The 8,414-nt window shown below is 42.4% G+C and overlaps 1 long non-coding RNA gene across 2 annotated transcripts; it reads right to left on the bottom strand.

Annotated features, from left to right (window-relative positions):
• Positions 1-1,160: 1,160 nt before the first annotated feature.
• On the bottom strand, positions 1,161-6,737 carry LOC149961133 (uncharacterized). 2 transcript variants are annotated; one of them, XR_016479876.1, is made up of 4 exons: positions 6,622-6,737; positions 5,864-5,985; positions 5,697-5,804; positions 1,161-1,203 (listed from the first exon to the last, which is right to left on the bottom strand). It is a non-coding gene; the product is annotated as an uncharacterized LOC149961133 (long non-coding RNA). The 2 variants fall into 2 exon arrangements; XR_016479874.1 differs by lacking the exon at positions 1,161-1,203 and having other exon boundaries at positions 5,424-5,804; positions 6,622-6,725.
• Positions 6,738-8,414: the final 1,677 nt, after the last annotated feature.

Genomic DNA, 8,414 nt, shown 5'->3' with positions numbered 1-8,414 from the left:
AAAAGTGGCCATTCCTCTCGCATCCAACGATCTGCGGCGGGTTGATCGGTGTGGTTTACAGTAAGTTAGATTATGTCGCTTTTGCCACCTGTAGAGCCACCCGTTAGTCGCGCAAAAGTCTTCTTTCCCCATCCGTTTTGCAAAATCTTCAGCTTTTTGCTTTAACAACGGTCCGTTAACCCGACCATCTTTTTCTCTTATGTTTATAAACCATTCTTTTAGCGCACCATCTACGTCTCCGTCTTTCCCACCTCTCTTTCTTTTTCTGTCCTTGTTTACATTTTCTAAGCAATCTCAATTTCATTAGATAAAAAAATCGCGAGATAACAATAGGCGGGACGATGATCACAGTAAGGGGGCGGATTCCAATGTTCAAAGATAGGAGTGAATCGGTTCCCGCCGTTTTGATCATAAAAAACGGGTGATAACATTAAACGGATTTACATTAAGCACAAAGTACACGTAAACTTTCTTAGTACCCAAATTTCACGATATGGGTAACCATATTCAAGTTAAAACGCGTATTTTTGTTTTGGTTTTAATCTCGATATGCTATAACCTTTGATCGTATGTAGAAACACTTTAGGGAAATTCCAGTCGAATTGAGTGTCGTTGTGCAATATCTCTAACTAACGTAAAATTAATATATCTCGAATCTTGAAATTTAGGGGAAACTTGACTAGAAACCTTTCGTCGCTGGAAAAACCAACACGTCACCAAAGAATAAATTGCAGCCGCCGGATTTTACTAAACCTATACAACGTAGGGATGATGTACGATGATTCAAGTGCCACGGCGTCTTACATGATTGGGAATCAGGAGATGTACCAGAAATTTAACACGCCAGATGCTTTCAAAACTGTCCATCGAGGGATAATTCCCCTCCTGAAAAGTACCCGTCACAAGAATGTGACATTCCAGCACCACCAAGGGCTACTGTTGTAGTCCGCGACTGCATCTCACTTGGCAGACGCTACTACAAATACGTGAGGTAGAACTTTTAATAATTAATAGAAGTCGTACTTGCAGAAGGTTGTTTGAACCCTTTAAATGAAATTGTTTATATCCCTTACGAAGATCGAATTAATTACTATTATATTGATAAATCACGATTTAAGTGGGTTAAATGTTAAATAATTTTTGTTTATTTATTTTTAAATTGTTTCTGCCTTCGATACATTGTTAATAATCTGGATCGAATTTCTGTAAAAACATAAAATAATAATGTTTAATATTGTAACATCTTATAATATCAACAGATAACTAAGAAATAAACTTAAAAATACCATGGTTTAATTTAAGTTTATTAAAAGTTGTCAAATAAATAAATTTGTATCCAATAAATTGATTTGTGGAACTAAATGTTTTGTATTCGGTTTTATAACTTTTAATTTAAATATTTGCAGCTTTGTGTTAAAAAGGAGATAACCAAGAAAGGTACAGAAATGTAAACGGCAGCGTCGGCAGAAACCGGATCATTAATCAAAATGTTAGTTTCACATCGAAATATATTTCCAGCGGAGCCATCGCGCTAGCCAAAGTGTTTGTGTGGTGGTCGTCGTTACCTTCCCTTATTCTCAATCTGAATCAGTGCCGTTGCTGTTCCAAATGGCTTTACTCTAACTTATGAATTGCAATTAAACCAATTCTTCAATAAAATCTAGTTTGAAGCTCTTTAAATGTATGGAACTTGTACGGACGGTTAGCGAAGACCACGTAAGTTGCTCTGACCCTGCCCAACGCGCCACTTACAAGTCGACTTACAAGCGCGAGGCTGCTTGCTTCAAGCTTGCTATCAAACAAGCTAAACTGGCCTCTTGGCAGTCCTTCTGCTCTGAGGTTGATGTGGCTAACCCGTTCACCATCCCCTACAAAATCTGCACCCATTGAATTCGCGGTCCAACTTCTTTGTCCACGGTTCGTCGTTCCGACGGTAGCACAACGTCTAACATTACTGAAACCGTTCAGGTAATTATGGACACAATATTCACTTCTGACGATCCTGCGGACGATCTGCCTTACCATACCTTGGTTCGCGACTCAGTCTTGCACCCTCCCAATACTCTGGACGACCGCTCGTTCACCTCTGACGAAATCTCTGAAGTTCTCAACCTCATGCCCTCCAACCGGGCTGTGGGCTTGTCGGCTATTCAAATAGAGGTCATCAAACAGATCCACATGGCTCTCCCAGAAATTCTTCTTCACCTATACAATAGTTGTTTGCGCACCCACTACTTCCCTGCCCAGTGGAAGTCATCCAGGCTTCTCTTGCTTAACAAGCCTGGTCGCGATCCTACCAATCCTCGTTCCTATAGGCCTATCTGTCTTCCTGAATCCTTGGGTTAGATTCTTGACAAGCTTGTAACGGAACGTCTTACATACTTCCTCGAATCCAACCATCTTTTGGACTCGCGTCAGTTCGGCTTCCGCCAGGGGAAGTCCACTACTCACGCCCTATCACGCGCCGACTCTTTCATACCTGCCAATAAACGTGAGGGGTTTCACACCTCATTCATATCTCTTGACATCGAAGGAGCCTTCGATAATGTCTGGATTCCGTCGATACTCCACTCTCTTCGACTCAAGGGTTGCCCTAAAAATATTTACCAGATTATTCAGAGCTATGTCTCTAATCGTCAAATAGCTTGCTCCACCCCAAATTGTTCTTTCTCCAAGGGTCTTGAGCGGGGCGTCCCTCAAGGGTCTTGCCTCGGCCCGATTCTCTGGAATGTCACTTGTGACTCAGTGTTCGACCTACCGCTTCACCATCAGACGGACATTCAGGGCTTCGCGGATGACCTACTCGGGATTCTTTGGGCCAAATCCCGTCGTCAGTTAGAGGCCCTTGGGACCGCTCTCTCGTAGACTGGAGCTCTAAAAATAAACTAAAATTTTCGCCTGAAAAAACTAATGCCCTTACTTTTGTTCGGCCTGGCTGCAACAAGGATCGGCCACCTATTTTTCACCTGTCTGGCCAAAACGTCCGAAACGTCTCTTCTCTACAGCTTCTCGGTGTCATTTTTGACAGCGACCGTTCTTTTCTACCCCACCTCGACATGATACGCACCAAAGTTGTGAGCCTTACTCAGCAGATGGCCCTAATCGCTCGAAACACCTGGGGGGTCAAGGGCATGGCCCTCAAAGCTCTATACAAGTCCGGGGTCGAACGCGTCATAATTTACGGGTGTGGCGTTTGGTTCCGCGAGACGAACAACTCCGCTATGATTCGAAAGCTCTCCTCAATACAGCGGATCGCTTTGCTCCGCATCGCAAGGTCGTACCGCACCACTTCTACGGCCGCCCTTCAGGTCTTAACGGGCGTCTTGCCACTAAACATCACGATTAGCAAAGAGGCGTTAATATTCCGCAGTTATACCCTGCGTCAGCCCTCCACCCACTTCGATACTGCCCTTCAGGGCTTCCCTTATCATTACGACACATTAAAACATGCAATCCATCCTGCCCTTAAGATTTATCTGCTTTGTCCTACGGTCGCCCCGACGGGTACTGGTCTTGAAGTTTTCACAGACGGCTCCAAGACTGCTGACGCGGGCGGGTGCGCTTTCGTGGTCTTCCGTAACAACGTTGAGCTATACTCAGCTCAGTTTCGACTACCCACCTACTGTTCCATCTTTGACGCGGAGGTCTTGGCTCTAGTTCAAGCCTTAGACTGGCTATTAGCCCAGCAATTCTCCAATCCTATCTGCGTTTACACTGACAGTCTCTCCACTGTGATGTCTCTGCGTAATCGATCCGCTACTCATCCCTCCATCGTGCAGGTAAAGCACCATCTGTTCCGCAACCCCTCCATTACTATCTCTTGGACCAAAGCTCATGTTGGCACCTTTGGCAATGAGCGGGCCGACTTCCTCGCCAAACTGGCCTCGACCAATACCGACGCGCCTATCGTACCTCTCCTTCAAACTCGTCAGTCCCTCACCACTTCTCTCGCGCTCTCGTCTATACGCGAGTGGCAGAGGCTTTGGGACTCTGGGCTTACCGGCCGTCTCACCCATTCTTTCTTTCCCACGGTCGCTACCGACGGCCCTGGCACCGATTTTTATCTATCACAAATTCTATCCAACCATGGTAAATTTCCCAATTATCTTCACGGGCTCGGCCACTTCCCGACCCACTCTTGCGCCTGCGGGGCCGAGTTCGCTGACTCCCTCCATTATGTTCGCTACTGTCCTCTCACTGAAGGCATAGTCGATCGTGCAATTCCCAGTCTTTCATCTTTAGTCTCCACTCCAATGGGACTGTCTTCTCTTCGGGAACTTGGGCTCTTTATTTGTAGCCATACTGATCTTATCTTTCCCGATTCGTAATCTTACTTATGCAGCCTGGTTCCCCCACCTTCCCAATAACTTATCTTGTCTTAATTTATTCGTCCTATTTATTGTAATATTTATTTATTTATTTATTTTATTTATTTATTTATTTCTCTTTTATTCATTTTGCCCTAGCGCATGTACGCGACTGGTGTTTTTCCCGCTCCGACATTCGCTTTCTCTATATCTTTTCGCCCTTAAGTGGGCTCTTTAAACCCCTGTTATGTTTTTAATCAACGGTGCAGGGGTCTACAAATTCACACACAATGATACTAAAACATGTATCGCTAGGCGCAATACATCAACGACGGTAAATTTTCTTTTACCAAGTCTTAAAAATTCCGGGACGGTGAAATATCTATATTATAAAACTAAAAGACCCTTTCGTCGGGGATTTCCCCTGCCGTCTAACGTGGCATCGCCGAATAATTTCTACTGATACTTTATTCGTCTATAAGCCGCCGTCCTCGCGCTTCGCCTTAATACTAGGTCACGTTGGCCCAAGGCGAAAAGGAGGTAAATCTCTCTCTACGCGGCTCTCTCGGGGCGTATTTCTCTGTTCGTCATGAATGTGGAACTAATCAGCCATTGGATACAGGGGATTTAAAGGGGTACAAGGGGGTTTGGAACGAGAGAGAAAGGCGAGTTTTGAGTTATTTTGGCGGGGGGAAAGGTTACCAAAGTTCTCGCATTGGAAAAAGGGGGATAGGCGGGCCTTACTGGAGTGGTTCACCTATTTGGAAAAATGTACCACGGAAATTATAGCATGGGGAGATAGGGGGAGATGGCAGGTCTTACTGCGGTGGTTCGACTATGGAGAAAAGGGTACCATGAATTTCTTGAATGGGAAAAAGGGGGAAATAGTACAACGGAAATTCTCGCATGGGAAAAAGGACGATGGGGTGCCGTACTGGGGTTGTGGAATTGGGACGAGAGAGAAAGGTGAGTTGAGTTTTTTTGTCGGGGGGAAGGGTACCGTGAAATTCTTGAATGGGAAAAAAGGGGAGGGATTACAACGGAAATTTTCGTATGGGAAAAAGGGAAATGGTGGTACAACAGATATTCTCACATGGGAAAAAGGGCAGGGGTGGCTTACTGCGGTGGTTCAACTATGGAGAAAAGGGTACCACGGATATTATGGCAAGGGAAAAAAGGGGTGAGGGGGCTTTTATGTGGTGGTTCGACTATGGGGGAAAAGTTGTCACGGAAATTCTCGTGGGCTTCTCGGCTAGTTAACAATTAAACATCAATTAAATTTCAGTCGTAAGATCAGTAATCCACTGTACAATTTCGCAGTTTGAATTCTTAATCGCTTATTTTAAAGAATTATGAAATAATAAAATGCAGCGTTAATTAAACTCTTACCCGAATGCTGAATAAATCACCCCAATACGGCGACTTGCTGTTTATAATTTTTCGGCTATATATCGCTCTTCCTAATCTCGTATTAATGAAACAAACAAATAGCTTGATCTATGAAAACAATGTCGTTATTTTCGTTAGTCCATTTTTCTTGCTGATTTTAAACTTACTAGTTTCTTATCATATTCACTGTTAGCCCCGAGTGATTGCCTTTAAGACCATCTTCTTTTTGCGATTTATTTTTCAAAGGATATTTGGTCTTTTTCGCGCATTCATATATCTGTTTATCCATCTGAATGGAAAAAAAAGACATTAGTTAAGGAATACAAAGACCATTTCAAATTTACAATTTTTAAAAACTATCGTAAAATAAAAAGATAAAAGCTGTTAGATTTTAAAATTGCTTATCTAAAAGAACTTTATAAGCTTAAAAAACCTGTAAAAATAGTAATTGTACGTTAATTTACAGTTTAAATAAATTGTAATAGATATATTTTAATAAATTAAACTGTTTCAAATAATGGTGGCATTTTAAAAGTTAGATAAAATCCAACTATTTCGGTAAACGTATGACCGAATTATCCTTTGAGGCAAACAACAAAATAAATATCTTTCGCTCGAGGTAAAGCTTAAAATTGTATCTATGTCAGGGTAATATCCAATGCAACACCTTAGGCCTAAGTCATTTACCGAGTTTTAATACCATTAATTCAGGTGGCATGGTTATACCGCGTAGGAGGTTGGTGGCAAGCTTTTCGTGGCAGTCGAGCCAACAGCTCCCTTCAATAACTATTATTAGGCAGAAGATTGAGCGCAGTCTTTTACAAACTGAGGATAGACATGATTGCTGCGGAACGCACTGTGTTTTTTAACATTTGCTTAACTCAACCGGTCTGCAACGAGTATTTTTCCGCACTCTCAAACTCACTTCAGGCATTTTAGACGAAACGCAATCTACGAACCGTTTAATTTCCTTAGTGCCTTTATCTTTCCCTAAAAACGAAACAAAAAGTGAATATTAATGTCAATTCAAAGTGCCGTAAAATAATTTACACCTTTTTTGTTAAAAATTAAACGTTCTTTTAATAATCATTAAGCAATTTTTTTCAGTTGACGAACAGAAAACCGACATTTCCCGCTTTGAATAAGATCGTTCAGCGTGTACGCGTTCATTTCCAGAGGTGGGCAAAAGATGTGAGTGTTCATAAATAAATAATGTAGCTTAAAGATTAAGATAAAAAAATCTTATCCTTATCACGTTTACTCAAAAAGTAAGCAAACATAAATATATTTTACTAAGCTTGGTAACAGCGAAAACTACAATACTCCTAAATTTTCGCGTGAACATGAGTAGCCGATTTTTAAGAGAGCGTTTTTAACGCGACTGAGAGGCATGTCGCTCTGAGGCGGGTCGCTCTCGTTACCCAGAGCGTGTTTTCTCTAACCTCAGCTTGACTTACGGCGCGACGAGCGAGCTTAGCGCGAGCGGAGGGCTTATTTTTTACATTTAGCACTTTCCGCGCCGAGAGGGGTCTATTCCGATCATTTCGACGTGGCGTTCATGAGCTACCTCTTTCGAACGACGAGTGTTTTTCGCGAACAGAGGGAAATGTTGTTCTCTCCTATTGTTCTCTGAGCTGGATTATGTCGCTACGGATTAAATAGGCGTCAGGGTCGCATGCAGCTGCCGACGTCACGGCGAACAAAGTTAACTCACACGGCTACATAGTGTTGACGAGATAAACGTTTAAAAAATAAAATAAAGCCTAACCAACTATTATAACTAACCAATTAGTGGACAGTGCTATCCTCGCTAGTTTATTTTGGTGTCCTGAAAATGGGTCATTCTTCAATCTTGTCATCTTCATACCACATATTACGTCTTTAGTGTTCGAATTACTTTAGGAAAGATTGTGCGAGATCTCTAATAGCATTTCAATCTTTATTTTTTAACGGTTTCATATTGGCAGACCACAATTCTTCTACTAACTACTGGTCAGCTCACTTCGGGAAACTTTAGTCGTAATACCATAAGTCTATAATATTGGTCCATAAATTTGTCCCTTTGGAGAATATTTTACTGAGAGTTACTAACCGAGTGACGTCATCACAAGAAGAAAATCTTCCTCTATCGAGGCGCTGTCAAAGGTTACGTGTGACGCGTTAGTAAGCGGACGCAAAACGCCGACGAAGCCCTTTATGCAGTCTGTCTTGTGAATAGCTCTCAGCAAAACCTTTGCTGGTGAAGAATAGGAAGTGTCACACTTATGTAAAAACAATATTATACACTTATGGTTATACCTATATCCATTTTTAGCCTCACCACTCTGGTTATAGTGGGATTGTTAGCCTCGGCCCCCTTGTTATAGAGGGATTGTTAGCCTCACCCCTCTTGTGATAGAGGGATTGTTAGCCGCACCCCTCTTGTAATAGAGGGATTGTTAGCCGCACCCCTCTTGTTATAGAGGAATTGTTAGCCTCACCCCTCTTGTTATAGAGGAATTGTTAGCCTCACCCATCTTGTAATAGAGGACTTGTTAGCCTCACCCCTCTTGTAATAGAGGACTTGTTAGCCTCACCACTCTTGTAATAGAGGAATTGTTAGCCTCACCACTCTTGTTATAGAGGGATTGTTAGCCTCACCCCTCTTGTAATAGAGGAATTGTTAGCCTCACCCCTCTTGTTATAGAGGAATTGTTAGCCTCACCCCTCTTGTAATAG

The sequence above is a fragment of the Leiobunum rupestre genome, chromosome 1 (assembly GCF_980474605.1).
Source record: "Leiobunum rupestre chromosome 1, qqLeiRupe1.1.hap1, whole genome shotgun sequence".
NCBI lineage: Eukaryota > Metazoa > Arthropoda > Arachnida > Opiliones > Sclerosomatidae > Leiobunum > Leiobunum rupestre.
This window is presented reverse-complemented; position numbering and strand designations above follow the sequence as displayed.